Raw genomic sequence first — 17,688 nt, forward strand, 5'->3', positions numbered from 1 at the left:
TATATATATAATAAGAATATTTAATAAAAACGAAGTTATTATTAGTTAGCATTACTGGATTAATTTTTTATTTATTCAATTTTTAACAATGGTAACGTATTATTAACTCACTGTGGACAACTTTAAAGTTTTGACGTTTAATAGGAAAAAAACTTTATTTTTAACTTTTGTTATAATCATGTTTTGCAAGTGTAAATGTTAAACATTTTAAAATTTTTAACCATTTTTAAAACTTAAAAAGTACCCATAAGTGGTTTTCAAAACATTTTCTTTATCATTTTTAAAGTTTCTTAATTTTGTAAAAATGTAAGCAATCATTTTTGTTTACAGAGATTAAAAAGTTGGAATTCTAAAATTTTTAATCTTGCAAAGTCTTGGTCGAAAAATTATCCAATACATTACTGTTCTACTAATCCTAACGGTCCTGAAACTTTTAACATTTCTCTAATGTCTGCGTAAGAACTAAACACAAACCTCTCAGAAAAGGGAACCCATCTTTGCTGTCATACTTTCTTCACCAAAATGGCCGAAAGAGAGGGAACACGTGACAGAGGGGACTCTGATGTTTGAAAGGAAAATATATGAGGAAACATAATAGTGCGCTTGCTCTACTTCTGTTTCAGTTCCATGGTATTATCCCTTTATAGAGACTATTATTACGTTTAAGTTAAGATGTAAAGAATTCATCCAGTACCGAGGGGCATTTGAGGTAATTAGCATTATACATATTATTACTTTATAAAGAAAAATATTATATACAAAAAATAAAGATATTTTTTCTCTTCTAAGAAAAAAAGTGAGGTAAGATAATTTATTTGAGATTAGGCTTTTAGTTCTATGAAAAGAAAGCTATTTTGTTCAGATTTACCTCCTTTTGCCTTCGTTGTCACCTCGGCTACCAAAGCTCCCCCTAATTTACCTTTTTTTTTGTTAGTAATAGAGAGTTTTCTTATTTCTAACCTCTTTCTGTTTACTTTATTCAATTGATGCCATCCCTCAGCGTCGTGTCCGAGTGCTCGAGACAGGTCGATTTTTCATACACTTCAACTATAAAGTTAAAGAAGTTTTGTTTTAAGCGATTATAACTAAAATAATGTTTTTCGTATTTATTTATTGCTCTATAACTTATGTATAGTGATATATACTTGTACTATCCTATTGCATTTTTATTCCAAGATTTTTAAATTAAAAAGAAACAAGATGAATGTTAACTGTGCCTCTTAATTAAGAAGCCACAGATCAATTATCATCAAAGAATTCGAGGAACTTGGTTTTATTAGTTTTTTATTCTGATTCTTTTCTTAATTAGTTTCGAATTTAGAGTGCAGATGACTTGACTAAATGATCTTTTTGCATATTCTTTCTAATTAATTTCAAATAAAGCATTTGCCTGAAAACAAATAATACCAATTGAGATACAATTTTCTTTCTTTTTTTTTTTTAAATAATATCACTAAGACGAAAAAGTTTAATGAAATTAATTATATGGGAGTATTATAATATGTATCTTGGATAGTAAGGTGTTATAACTAGATAAATATTTGATTCTTTAATTTAATTATAAATATTTTAATTAGGTAAGCAATTTTACATTTATCAGATTTCAAATTAAATTGTTTATAACAAATTGAAATATTTAGTGGGGAATAGTGTCAATTGCATTTTAATCAATTTGATAAAAATCATTTGAAAACATCAGCACATTTATTTAATAGTCATTTTAATCAATTGCACAGTACTTTGTAAAATATTTATTGACAATAACATGTTTTCAAATCTAGAAAATTACACGTTTTTAAAGTGACAACCATATTTTTCACTAAGTTTTTTTTTAATTAAACAAAAGAATAGAATTAAGCTTATATTAATAACTAAGATTAATATAAATATAACTACTACAATTTTAAACCTTTTTGTTTATGATTGTACCGTAATATCAAACTAGTATGCTATACCACAAATGTTTCTTCTTCAAATTTTGTGAAATCATGAATCGCATTGTGAGAAATTTCTCCGAAAAATAGTTAAATAGCAATTTATTTATTTGTTATTTTATCATATTTAAACAAAACATTCAAATAATCATAAATAAGATGTCATTCAAATTCTTACCTATGAGAAAACCAGTTCATTAACCGCTTTCACCTAATACGATTAAACAATCTGAATTTTATCCCTCCAGCTATACCCGCCTAATAAAGCCACTTAGTTCCTTAACGATGGGTAGATATTGAAGCCAAGCTGGCTAATCTGTCAATCACATGATCGACTGAACGGGGGTTCCAGTCCCAGAGTTGACATTACAATATATCATCCATTCCTTTCTACACATGAAGAGTTTCCAGTATCCTTCACTCCCCAATTTGTGACCCTGGGCTTTTAGAATACGATACCCTCATTCACGCATAGATGGAAGCACCAAAAAGCTGCTAATCCTCGTAAATTTATTTTTTATGGTTTTGAAAACATGCTAGCTGTAAAGTTTTTTTAAACATATTAAATCGTAAACGGTATCAAAACCAAAATGAATTGAAAAACGAATTTTTAATCTAAAACTACGGTAAAGTAACCGGCAACAGTCTGTCCATCCAATTAGCCGTAAATCTTTGTGGAAAAATGTTTTTACCATAAAAAAATTTTACCGTAATTTTAGAATAAAAATTTCTAACAACGCAGCGTTAATACTTTGATATAATGATACTTTGAACCATGATCAGTTGCAACCTTGATACTTTAAATTTAATTTTGTTTCCGTTTAACTTGAACCAGAATATTGCATAGCGAAGTTAAGCAGTATGACAATATTGCTCAATTTAGAGTCATATTATGATTACAGCAAATTTTAACGATAAGACAATTTAAAATTTCTACCACTAAAGCTGATGGCAGATATAATATCCGACAGATGTAGTCCTAATTGGAGATATTATTATCCACATTAAGAATTAGAAGAATATGATGAACCGTCAATTTGATTTAGGAAATAAATTACCTTTANGATTTTCTCCATATGTTTGCTGCATACGAAGTATTATTATGCATAAGAAGTAGTTATATATTCAGAATATTATAAGAAGCAATATGTTCATTATAATATATTACAAGAAGCATTATGTGCATTATTATATATTATATGAAGCATTATGTTCATTATTATATTTTGTAGAAAGCATTATGTCCATCATTATATATTACAAGAATTATTATGTTCATTATATTTTAAACATATTTTCATTATAATATATTATAAAAAGCATTACGTTCATCATTATATATTATACAAAGCATTTTGTTTATCATTATATACTATACGAGGCGTTATGTTCATAGTTATATATTATAAGAAGCATTATGTTCATTAATTATAAATTATAAGAAGCATTATGTAGGCATCTGAAAAATTATTATCCTAATGAAATTTCAAAACGAAAATGATTGTAAGATATATTATTTATCTAAAATTGAGAAACAAGTATGATAAAATTCGGCTTATGTGAAATAAAAAGACAAAATCGGCGATGAATTTTGAAAAAAAAAGGAAAAGAAATCTCTTTGTCTGATTGAATAAAAAGATACAAAATAAAACATAGTATCAAGCATATGAAAATACTTTAGTAAATTTTAAATATAAACACTGTAAGAAAGTTCGGAAAAAAAGTTCAATAAAAAGTATCAGCACTAAGGGTGTAGGTGATTTTACAAAGGAATCCATTTTTATTCAGTAAAATCTATTTTTATTAGTGCATAATATGGTTCATGATATGGTTATTAGTACATGATGTTAGTACATGTACTGAATCACGTTAATTAAAAAAATATTGCTGTACAAATTATGGTATAATTACGGTATCACGATACGGTAATATGGATTTTACGTTACAATAGATTTAACGGGTGATGCATCAAAAACTTTATACCGTTATTTGATCTGGAACTTTTCACACTGTATATGAAAAATTTAATATTTCCTTGGGTTTCGAGTTAGTCTTTTTGTGTGAAGTACTGTTTTCTTGAAAAGGAAAGTTGTGAATTCCCAATTTTTTTTTATTCTTACTCTTTTCAGTATAAAAGTATTTATAAGTAGAAATCATAAAAGTGCGTAAGATTAAATCAATGCAAAAGATGAAGACTTAGGCATGTTGCTCTTTTTCGCATTACTTAATCATTTTATTTACACTAGATTTATTATTTTAGGGTCAAAGAATTACAAATGAGTTGCAGTTATAGATAAGTCTATTTCCTTTGATTTTAATGCAATATTTTTCATTCCTACACTGTAAAAAATTCCGGATCAAATAACGATTAAAAGCACTGACACTCAGGGTTCCAGTACTTTTTACCGGAAAATCTATTTTCAAAGTATCATCTCATATCTTATTTTTTACAGTATATTTACTTCAAAATCACTGAATCACTGCAATTAAATAAATATTACAGTTAAAATTCTGGTATAAAATTTACGGTAGAAATTCATTCTTATGGAAAAAAAAAAGACTTTACGAATTCTGCACTCAGGCTGCCAGTAATTTTATCGTAATTTGATCCAGAATTTTTTACAGTGTACTTGATTTTTCTATCATTTAAGTGCCTATTACGTTTTCATTTTTTATCTTTCCTTTTAAACTGCACTTAATAAACCTTATTTAATTTTGAAAATTTCAATTTCAAAAAGAGTGTTAGAAAATAAATACATGCAATTTGATTATTTAAAAAAATTCTTTCGATTAGGGGTAATTCTTTGGATTAGGGGTAATAAAACCCTAAGGTCCCAGTTTTACACAATTACGATTTTAACATTTTCCATTGCAATATTTGTTTCATTTCCAGAAGCACAATGCACCATGTAATAAGCCTTAAAATAGCAGTTGTTAATTAGTTGATAAAGACATTCTGTACTAACATGAGTAGACTTTGTATATGCTTTTACTTTTGCAATTGTACACGTGTATATTTTACACAGAGAAAAAAGTATGGTCAAAACTACTAGAATATGGTAAAATTTAAAGTATTTCTGCCTCAATGGACGCATCAAAAAGGCACGGTTAACTTTGCCGTGGCATTTTATAATGATTTTTGTAAAGTTAAAAATAAAATATAATTTTGTAATATGCCAAAAAAATTGGTAAATGCTGTAAAATTTGGTAATTTCATCATTATACTTTGGTATATCTATTTAAAAGCCCTATATTCGATAAAATTTACTTTTCTCTTTCGTTTTTCACTAAATGTGTGGTAATAAGAACTATAATTTTGAAAACCAGAATTTAAGGCTAATCGTTGCCATATGAACTGAAAAATTATCTAATGGATGATTTGAATATCGCATATTTTTGTTTTATTTTATCGAACTGTGTTTTTTAATTAATAAATTTATTTTTTCCTAAGAAATGTCATTACCATATAGTACGGAGATTTTGCCAAAATGTTTCAATTATTAAAAAGTTAAGAAATTAAAAAAAGACACTTTAAAAAATTAATAAAAGATATTAACAAGGGTGAAAAACTAGGAGAAGAAGTGAAACTTCATCCAACTTATTTTCCTGATAAATTAACATTCGTGCTACAGATCTGAATTAAGATTCGTGAATTAATCAAATTAACGTCCGAATTAACATTCGTGCTACAGATCCAAAAATTATTCGTGCTACAGATTCGAATTAACATTCGTGAATTAATCGAATTAACATCCGAATTAACATTCGTGCTACAGATCCAAAAATTAACATTCGTGATAGGATCTAACAACTCTGATACAGATATTTAGATTTATTATTTATTTTTTGTATTTTTCTCTCTTTGTTTTAAAAAAAGTAAAAGTTCTGTATTATTTCAAACGTTTCTTGAAAATATATTTTAAAAAATGAGGCAGATGTTGGCTTTTTAACTTGTAGTGTTAAAACAGATAAGAAACTAAAAATGCCTATAATAATTTTGGCATAAATTACTTGATTATTGGGTTTTAAAGAAAAGGCAAGTATACATCGAGATGTAGAGGAAAGGTCAGTTTATGCAATTAATAACATTATAAACAAAACAAATAATTTATCAACAAACTTGCTAATACCACAACTTCAGAGGGTTAGGCGTTCATTTTACAAACCTCTGCATCTTATAAATTAATGAGTTTAACGTTCAAATACCTCTTTGATTGTTCCTAATTACCTCTTCTAGGAGGCAACTTTCCAAAACTTTTCTGCACTTAATGAGTTGTCCTGAATGATGTATTTCATTAGCGCTTAATGAATTGATGAACTGGGAGTTTAATAATTTCGCCAAAACACCTAAATGCCTTCATGAATACTTTACGTCAAAATATTATAATCATGTTTTGTCACCATTGGTTTGAAATAATGCAATTTGCTTAAATACATTAAGTCAATACTTGATGAGGTATTTTTATCAATGACTAATATTTTTTTCGGAAGATTAATATGTTTATTTTTGACTTATGACTAAAGCTGCAGAAATTATTGTACACCATAAAAATATTTGTCAGTTTTGCAGAAGAAAAATCCGTATTTTGACTGAAAACACTGTTTAAAGATAAATACAGATTTTCCTGTTTTTAATCATTAACAACACACTATTTTTTGCAGATTTTCTCCATATGTTTGCTAGTTTAAAGCTGTTTTTCACAGAACAGTTTTTTTCTATGCTTCACCCGAATGAAGAATTTCTGTTAAAAAGAACTTAATGATTCTGGAACTTCCCTTCAGAAAATTTCTATTTTCTGCAAATGCAGAAATTTGCTATTAAATTACATTGAAATCTTTCAAAAGAGACAAATTTTCTGTTAACAAATAAAATCTGCAACTAATGATACAGATTGTATCTGTTGGGGTCAGATTTTTCAACTTTGAATACGAAAAAATTCAATCAATATATCAATATATAGGCATCAATAAAAACTTCGGTACAAATAATTTGAAGCACTGAAACCGATGCTTTTCGTCTGGTATAGAAGAAAGTAGAAAAGTCCCGGGTTCAAATCTTGCTTTGGAACGTTTGAATTTAACGATGGAAAAAATATAAAAATTCTACGACGATTCTTACAAATTTAATGGTTTTCAATATTTTAAAATTCACGAAAAATCAACCGAAAAAGAGAGTAATCAAAAAAGAATCAAGATTTTAGAAATCAGTTTCAGAGTATAAAGCGACTTTTATGACAAATTTCTCTGCTATACGGAGATCTATGAAAATATCTGGTCCGTAAAGATATTTTCTGTGATGTTTTGTTATTGGAAATTTCTGTCAATGTGTTTTTTTCCGCAGCATATGGATAATCTCTGGCAACTTTGATGCCAAAAATTTTCTGTAATATAACAGAATATTTTTACAGTGCTCTCATATTTCCTCATAAGAATAAAATATGCATTTCTCGCTAAAAACATTACTGTAATGAGATATGAGACAACTCTTCTGTTTTGGATATTTCGGTTGGTCGCCTCCAATAGTTTAAAGCTTTTTCTCAGTTCTGCTTTCATAAAGTCTATCATTTAACCGTATCAAAGGAACTAAAAATTTTAAGCTTTTGGAAACTTTTAAATACCTCCAAAATATGTTACATAAAAACACAACTCTTTTCTGAATTACTCTACATATACATTTCAATACTAAGGAAGTTGAATAAAGCGTTAGTGCAATATTATTATTTAAACATATTTATGAAGCGTGATTTATAAAATGTGCAATTTTAATATTTTTTAAATAAAATTTCACCAAAATTTTAAATTTAATATTTATTCTCACAAATAAAGTATTTCGTTTAAACTAAAATTGAACGAATGATGTTTTTCAAAAATTCATTAATGTTGAGTAAACGTTGATTAAGTGAATTGCGAATTTATAAGAAATAATATTTTAAATATTTTATTTATCTTTATAAATACAAGATGATAAAAGGAAAATGTAGATTAGATCACGATCATTTTTATAAATATAACATGATAAAAACAAAATGTAATTATGATTACATTGTATTGTTTATTTTACTATGTTACATTAAATTGAAGATCTAGATTTATTTCTAAATGTATTGCTAGAAGAATTTGAACTGTCCACAAATCTGAAATGAATTCTTCATCTTTAAAGCATAAAGTAATTAATCCAATTATATGCTACTGAATTTTCAAGTAGTTCATTAAGTTTAATTAATTAAAATACGATACAACCAAGAGGCTCTTACGTTGAGAAACATAATCCAATTGATTATTTAATTAAGTGAGTTTTAGATTCATTAAGTGTACATGCATTATAAATGTAACAATGAAAGATATTTTTGTTTTAGATACCAAGCAAGTGAAAATGTTAACATAGTAATGTGAGTAAATAAGAAGTTAAATTTCAATGCAACATAAGTTTAAAACATATCTCTTAAAAAAATAATTATATAAATACACTAGAGTGCAGTGCGTAAAAATAATTATGAAAAAATTGCGGAAAAATAATCACTTTTTGTTTAATGATTTGATTTCCGTGTAATACTAAAATGCAATCTTTATGATGCAAATGATTAAATGTTTCGGCAGACAATATTTTACACAATAAGACGGAAAAACGTACTTTCTTTTAATAAACTTATCCTTTTTTGACAGATTTGGATTCTTGATCTTGAAATTAAGGTTTAGTCAAAATCTGGAAAATATGTTTCCAATTGCAGAAGCAGAAGATCAGTCAAAAGTTTGGATCCTTTCATGAAAATTTCACTGTCAAATTAGCTAGCATGAAACTATAAAAGCGTTCAAATATGATGCGAATTTATAAAGTTGAGCAATAATTAACTTACGACTTAAATTTCCATCTATTCTTTCATAAAGTCTCACAATCGGGTACTTGAAATTCAAGGAGAAGAAGATCACACATACCAACACATGTGATCTATGACGTCAGCGCCAGTTGATCATTTATAAGCAAAATGTCATATTAAAGTTGAGCTAAGTTGCTCCACATAAGTTAGAATGTTAATTAACGCGAAGTTAATTGAATGCAGTGCTGTATAGCAAAGTCAAATTTGCTGAAATATAATTCTTTCTTATTTACGTCTTTTACTTACCTTAGATTTTTTTTGTTTGTTTACATATTTTATTATAAGCTTGATATACTTTTGTTTTGTGTACCTGGCAACTTCGCTGCATATTTTTGTTTATGTTCTACATGACTTCATGCCTGTTTTTGTGTCAGGTAAGAAATATATAGTAAAAGTACTGCATATTTGTGAAAGACTATAGAATGCTTCACAGGCTTGGTCTGCTCGCAATAGAATGGAAAGAACAGTTGCTATCTTAAACAAATAACACGTTTCAACAACCAATCAGGATCGAGATACCCACACTACGTCACTTGCAGATATCCAATTAATATAAAACAAGTTTTCGATTGTCCAGATACGACAATATCTAAAGCTTAAATTCTTCATTAGTTAATTTTGAAGACGAAGTGTTAACTATTAAAAATTGCTTTGTAATTAATCAAAATATTCGTTGCTAACTTAGATAGAAAAATACCATAGATTATGTTAGGGCACAAAAGAAATACATATATATATATATATTATTAAAAATATTCTTATTACGCATAACAATATTTTTCATAACACTTACATAATAAAATATATTTTAAATTTCAGATTGAGTAGAATAGCTTTTATAATGAATACTTTAATAACTTGCTTGAGAAACATTACCAAAATTATTTTATAACTAGACGGATAAAACGATTTTGGTAAAATTATGAAACTGTATGTTAATGAAATTTTTTTAATAAAAACCTAAATATACGGTTTTTAAACCCTTCAATTGGCAATTCTTCCGCTCATGATTCACTTGAAATTCAGGTTCTCACAATTTTAGTTCTTGTTACCATACATTGAGTAAAATAAACAAAACTGAACCGAATAAATAGTTTTTATGCCAAGTTTTAAGATATTATGATAAAAATACCAAATTAAATCATATTTGCCAAATGTTACCACTAATTATAAAACCACATTTTACTGTTAAATTTACCAAAATCATTACCAAAGCGCTACCGAGCGCTTTTCGGTGTTCCCATAGAGTTATGGACAGGGTGAAGTTTACCATATGTTGGTAGTTTTGACCATAATTTTTCTCAGTTTACGTATGACAACGCTTTTTAACAATATTTAATAAAATAGATTTTAATTTTTAGCTTTACTGAATAGCTTTACTGATTAATACTTTACGATCTTGCTTGAAACAGACTAAAAAAGTATTGTGAAACTACAAAAGTAAAAAAAGTATTGTTTGCCTCGCTCCCTTTTAATGGTTTTTGCAATACAAACAAACTACACCGTCATAAACAGTGATGCAACGTTAAATCATAATGTGGTGTAAATTTGTTACAATTTTAATAAGATGTTAAAATCAACCGAGTTGAAGTTGAACAATAATGCTCTGTTATCGAATTTAGGAAACATCAATTTTCTCAATAATATGGTTCCTTTTAGTACCTTATTCAGACTGCAGCAAATTCTCCATACTCCAAAACAGTATAATTTAGATAGATTTAAGAATTTTTACTGTTAATTATTACTAACAAAATTTCATAATAGTGTTGTTCTTCTTTACGGTGTACAATACTGTGTGTAATACTTAACACTAACATGTTGCGTCTTTTATAAATTTGTGTGTTTTATTATAATAAATCTTTTAATTAAAATATAATAGTAAGCAAGAAATACTTTTTTCTTAAAATTAAATAATTATATTAACTGATAAACGCGAGTATTCTAAAAAGCTTAGCAGATTCTATTTTTTTAATTGCATACCTTCTTGAATGATAGTTTTTCTATTGAAATTGAAGTTTGTTAGTTTCTGAATGGTTGGAAAATCACATGCATTATTTTAAAGAATAATTCCATAGAAGTCATCCTGCATAATTCCAAAGAAATGAACTAAAAAAATTGAGTTTAACTTATTTTTATTTCGAAAAATCAGTGAAAACGCATATGTTTTCTAAACTTACCGAACTTTCACCGAGAAAAACAGTATGGTCCACATTACCAGAATATGGTAAAATATAGAGTGTTTCTGGCTCTATGGGAGTATCAAAAAGCTTAGTAAAGCATTGGTAATGATTTTGGCGAAAACAACAATAAAATATAGTTTTATAATACGCGATAAAAACTTGGTAAATAAGGTAAAATTTGATAATTTTATCACGATACCTTATAACTTGGCTTAAAAACCATTTATACAATTAAATTAACTTTTTGATTTTTTGTTTTTTGCTAAATGTGTGGTAATAAAAACTAGAGTTTCCGGTAAGCAGTTGTGATCTGACAGGAAAAATTACCAAATTAATGGTTTTAATACCGAAGATATTGATTCTATTAATATTTACTGAATTTTTTTTCTCCAGAAATGTCATTACCCATACAGTGCGATAAATTTATTAGAATTTTTTTCTTCGTTTTCCCATAAACGCTTATAATTAAACCATTTTATTAGATGTTATAAAAAATGACTGTCGAAGGTTGTTTTTTGCTGATTGTCGATAGAAATGAGGATGTTGTTTGAGGTTAAGATTAATCAAAGATTGGGAGGATTAATCAACGTGTTTCAGAACGTGTTGGAATTCATTAACTTTTCGTGCTTTACCAATTACATCTATCTGAAAGGTGCTAGAAAAAACATAAATCACTTTCTCAAATTTAACGAGAGTATAAGATTCGATTTTAATATTTTTAAAAAATAATTTTTGTTTTAAATTTTTAAATTTTTTTAATGATTTTCTGATGAATCAGATAAATGTAATATATATACACCAGCTTTCCTGATCAGGAAAATTTAAGAAGTTTCAACCACCTCTATATGGAAAACTATTGAACATTTGAAAGCTTTCTAGAAGATGTTTAGTCACATAGTAAGGGGGCTTTGTTTTAAATGCTGCAAAAATATACACTAAGAATATTAAATGAACGCTAATATTTTAATGTTTTAGTGAATATTACATACAAAAGATAAGATTTTCATTAATATAAACTCAACTTTCACTTTATTGCTCGAAAACTTGTTTATTAATAAATATTTTTTTACTCGTTTATCAATTGCAAATAGTTTTGTTTCGCTGTGAAAGAATCTATATATTGTTATTTATGGATAATTGCTACGTGTTGATTATAGATAATTACTATAAATTGTTATTTATAATAAGTAATTATTATTATACATTAGTTCGAATAAAAAAGCGTAAGGAAATTTTAATTCATTTATACAAAATGATATATATTAAATGCATTAAATATAATAATAATTATGTCTTAAAACAAAAGTGGTTGCACAGGAAAAAAAAACTTACCAGACGACGAAAGCTAGAAATTATATATCATATAGTTTTATTCTTAAAATATTTCGGAAGCAACGCTATTTTAAGAATATTCATCTCAAAATTAATCACATAGTTATCTATAGTTAAAAAGTCATAGATTCAGTTCTCACTAATCGAAAACCCATCAGCTGTTGGTCAGAAAAAATAATAAAATAACGGCGAAGTAAAATAGAATAAAACAATGTAAATGTAATAAAGTAGAATATAATAAAGTGAAACAAAACACAATATAATAAAATAGAAAAAAAGCAATAAAAATAAAGAAATAGTTAAATAGGAAAGAAAACTTACCTGGCTACGAAAACTGGAAATGACAGATTATTCAATTCTTTTTCTCAAAATATATCGGAAGCAAAACTATTTTAAGAATATTCATCGCAAAATGAATCATATAGTTATCTACTGTTAAAAAGTCATTCATTCAGCTCTCACTAATCAAAAAACCGTCAGCTGTTGGTCGAAAAAACAATAAAAAAAACCGCGCGAAGAACAAATTTCCCTTTTTGGCGGGAAAACAAATATGTTAGAAAAACTCCTTTCTGTAGTAAGAAAATTTGAATAAGAAAGATGAGGAAGAGGAAATTTCGTGGACGAAGCCTGATGCTCTCTAAGGATGAAATCCGTTGGTATCCCTCCTATTAGGTTGGACGATAGCGCAGCAAGCGGCGGACTGAGGCAAACGATTGATTTTTGGACACCCCCCTCTTCTGTATTCGATTCACCCCTATCTTTGTGTTGTATGAGCCGGTGGCATTTTTCTACCATTTCTTCCCTTACTTTTTGACTTCTTGATCAGACTTTTTCTTTGAAATTTTTTTTTAAAAAAAGGGGTAAAATGTTTTTTTATTTTTTATTTTTTATAAAAACGAACGGTTCGCTTCATTTTTGAGATATGGTACATAAGACTTTTAAAAAAAAAGATACAAGGATTGGAAGTGGTATTTGTTGAATTTTTAGATACAAAGTTATGTTTTCAGTTTTTGTTCTTTTCAATTGATTTTTTATTGGAGAAATAATTTCCGAAAGAGCTCTGTGCTTTTCAATTCGTATGCAACAGATTGCAATAAAATGTTTCATTGGATCTTCTATCGTTTAAGTTGAAACGATATTTTTACTTCCTTACAAAAATGTTTGTTATTAAACTTCATTCTGAAAAATGTTGATTTTGAAATGAGGAGAAAGTAAATAAAATATACTGTTAACTGCTACCAACAAAAAAATTTATATTCAATGAATTTCACTTTTTTGAAACTGTGGTTAAATACTTTGAGAAAATGCATAGAACAAATTACAAAACCACAACAAATAAATGTTATAGCCTTGCTTTTTTATCATAACTTTTAAAGGATTTTTTTTAATTTTGAAGTTTTGTATAACGTCTTTCGTTTGAAATTACTAAATATGCAATTACATTTGAAATACAAAAAATGCTAAAAATGACAAAGGCTTAATCTGAGACCCATTACCCCTTTGTTAAAAATAAATTTCGGCCTCTGGTTTCTTCTTCAGAGTTCAAAATAGTTTTATTTTCGCAATTTTTTAATCTTTTTTTTTGGAAGATCGAAATTTTTTTTAACAAATACTTTTAAGTCTTTAATGATTGATTGGAGAAATAAAAATTTGGCTTTAAGGTGTCATATTTGGCAAATAGCCTCTATAAGGCCGGGGAGCCGTATTTTACACCTTATGGCATATTCAAGGTATTTCAGTTTGACCACCCTTAATGCATATTTTTTGAATGCTTATCACAAATGCCGATAAAAAAATATACTGTGGTGAATCTCATATAAATATTTAACGGAGTAAAAACTAGAGTACTCTGGAGTTAATTGACTTCCAGTGATGGCAAAAATAAAATTAAACTTTTTTCCGGATTTTTTTTTTTAATTCTCAGAGGAAGTATTAAGTTGCGAAATAGCTGACACTTCTGTTATAACTTTCTTTTTTCATTTCTTTTTCTGACTGCGATGAACTTTGTCAAATCTTATCTGAAGCATATATTCGCGTTATTATTATCTATATAATAAGTTAACACACAGATTCTCAGTATAATTAACGTGTTTTTTTCTAAAAAAAATTAACATTTAAACCTTCATGCCTTTTACTTTATTTTTACGCTATTATAATCAATATTACTGCAGTTAGAGTGATGAATTTGAGCCAATATTTGGTTATGCATCAATAATGAAGACAGTAAAAACAAAGTTTTCAAACTGAAAGGGGAAGTGCTCTTTCAGGTATAGCAATATCAGTGAAAAGGGTTGAAATAAATGAAATACCCGGATGCAAAGATGAAAAGAACTAATAAACATTGTTGTTACACAGTATTTCAACAAACTTGGCACTTACAAGGGAAACTAGGGAAGTGTGACTCGTCAATTTTGAAATAAACTAGTAGGATGTATGCCTTATGAAGAATAATTTTAGGGGGCAACATTCGTTTCGGCCCATAGAGGGTCCTATGAGAGATAAAAAATAATTAAGTATGTAGAAAAATCGGTATTTCATTACTTCAATGCAGACTATTAGTTATTGTAATTATCTCATACTCCAATTAATTTTGTGGTACTTTCACGTACTATATAATGCATATTTATTGTCAAAATTGATTTCGAAAATTTTATATATCTGTAGTTTTTCAGAAAAAAAAATAAAAAAAATTGGCATTTTTAAAAAAAAAAAATTTGGCATCAAATTTTTTAAATTTTTTTTTTCAAAAAATTTTCCAATATTAAAACTAGTAAACAGTAATAAATTTCATTTATATGAGAGTCGAAATATAATACGCATTTTCCCAAACTGATGGAATTTTTTCATATTTAATGTGTATCCAAAAATGTGATTTAAAAAAAAAAATTTTTTTTTTCATATTGTTAGATCTTGCAAAAAAATCTGAAATAATTTATGTGATTGCATAAAATTAAATTGCATTTATAAAAATGTTTTCAAATTTGTTTGGCGGGAAATTTGAACTTAAAAAATGTTTAATATTTCAATTCGATTTTTTTCATAAAAGATCAACTGTACTGTATACACAAAATTTGAAGTGATATGTCACTTTAAGTGGAAAATCCGTTGATATCTATGTCCTGTGAATTGTTCAATATTTTGTCAAAACATTGCTATCTTTATAATATTATTTTTATATCTGATATCCTAGCTAATTTTTGAAATATTTAACTTTAAAAGTTGGCATTAGCTAGGATATCAGGTATAAAGATAATTGTATGAATAATATTTCAAAAATAGCAATGTTTTGACAAAATATTGAACAATTCACAGGACAATTTTTTTTAATAATATTTTAATTTTTTGGCAAAAAATTTAAATTTTTTTGAAACTTATTTTTTTTTTCATTTTTTTACCAGTTGTGCAATAAAAAAAATTAAGAAAAAAAATGTGTCTATTAAAGCGACAAATACTTACAAATTTTGTTTATATAGTACGGTTGACCTTTCAAGAAAAAAAGAAAATCATTGAAAACTGAAATATTTTTTTAAGTTCAAATTTCCCGCCAAACAAATTTGAAAACATTTTTATGCATGCAATTTAATTTTATGCAATCACATAAATTATTTCAGATTTTTTTGTAAGATCTAACAATATGAAAAAAAATTTAATGCCAATTTTTTTTATTTTTTTTTCTGAAAGACTACAGATATATAAAATTTTCGAAATCAATTTTGACAATAAATATGCATTATATAGTACGTGAAAGTACCATAAAATTAATTGGAGTATAAGATAATTACAATAACTAATAGTCTGCATTGAAGTAATGAATTACCGATTTTTCTACACACTTAATTATTTTTTATCTCTCATAGGACCCTCTATGGGCCGAAACGAATGTTGCCCCCTAAAATTATTCCTCATAAGGCATACATCCCACTAGTTTATTTCAAAATTGGCGAGTCACACTTCCCTAGTTTCCCTTGTTAGAGGATGATTGAAGATATTACTTATAGTGAAGACGCGTCAATTTTTGTGAAAGGAAATATATTGGGGATTGTAGAATCAGACGATTTTGACGGTACCAGAAATATTAGATAAAAAAAGTTCCTAATTATAACAAAAAAAATTATTTGCTTGATGTTGAAATTTAAATAATAGAAATGCAATTAATAATAATCATCAGAAAATGAATGAAAATAAAAATAATAATTGCAAATTAAAACATTTCTAAAATCATTAAAAAATGTTCGTACATTGAAATCAAGAAAGTTTACTATGCCAAATTGAGAAAAAAAGTATGCAAAATATATGGTGAAGAGTATGTTAAAATTTACCAAATTTCTGGCTCTGTGAAAACACCAAAAAGCTCGGTAATTTTTTTGAAGTTCCTTGGTAATGATTTTGGTAAAATTAACAATGAAATATGGTTTTATAATATGTGATATTTGGTAATTTTATCATGATACCTTAGAACATGGTATGAAAACCTATTAATCGGTCAAATCTACTTTTAGAATTTACATTTTTTAAATAAATGTGTGATTATTAAAACTGTAATATTGAGAACCAGAATTTACAGTAAACCATTACCATATCAACGGAAAAATTATCAAATAAATGGTTTAAATACCGTATATTTTGATTTTTTAACTACAATTTTTTTTATCAGAAATGTTATTATCTACTGTATGGTAAATTTAACAGAATTTTTTTCTCGATGTAGTTTTAAGAATAAATAAAGAGATAATAATTGAAAATGGAAAATTCTTAGATTTAATGAATAGTTTTTATATTCGAAATGAAGATGGTTTACTATGCTGAAATATGGTTTTTGTCAATTTTAATTTGATAAATTTAGTGTCCCCACGTTACTCCACCCAAGCTGGTAGCATGGAAGCATTTTTTTTCAAATTTTTCTTATCATTTAGCATAATAATTTACTTGCTTCACTAAAAAAGAGTTGTGCATATATTTATATTGTACAATATTCATAGCTCTATATCGCAATTTAAAGATTGCAAAAAAACGAAAACCCAAAAATGCGTTTTAAAATAACCCCACATTACGGTATTCTACTAAATATGGTACTTCTGCTTTAGGAACTTTTCAAAGTTAAAATAATAAATTTTATTGATAAAATTGTTCAATTAGCAGTAAAATCTCACATACCTCTCAGAAACTTCCTTTTCATGTTTTGAAAACTTTACTTATCTCTCAAAAATATGTTGTCATTTCAATGGGGTCTTCTGTGTTGTTTTGTCTTGTTAACCATAAACTTTGGTATTATAATGATTTCCAATAATAGTAAGAGTTTTCTTGTACTTAATATTTCAAAAAAATAGTCCCAAACTATCAGTTCTAAAGTATAAACAAAAGACCTTG

At 26.8% G+C, this 17,688-nt stretch overlaps 1 protein-coding gene across 2 annotated transcripts in view; it reads right to left on the bottom strand.

Annotated features, from left to right (window-relative positions):
• The window catches only part of LOC107457174 (transmembrane protease serine 2), a 125,113-nt gene extending 112,095 nt beyond the window's left edge, over window positions 1–13,018 (bottom strand). The window contains exon 1 of one of the 2 annotated variants that reach the window (XM_043040207.2): window positions 12,643–13,018. The gene's annotated coding sequence lies outside the window, so the exon portion shown is untranslated. The remainder of the gene's footprint in view (window positions 1–12,642) is intronic. The other variant, XM_071182434.1, reaches the window with a different exon arrangement.
• Between the last annotated feature and the right edge of the window lie 4,670 nt (window positions 13,019–17,688).

Source organism: Parasteatoda tepidariorum, chromosome 6 (assembly GCF_043381705.1).
Source record: "Parasteatoda tepidariorum isolate YZ-2023 chromosome 6, CAS_Ptep_4.0, whole genome shotgun sequence".
In the NCBI taxonomy this organism is placed as follows: Eukaryota; Metazoa; Arthropoda; class Arachnida; order Araneae; family Theridiidae; genus Parasteatoda; species Parasteatoda tepidariorum.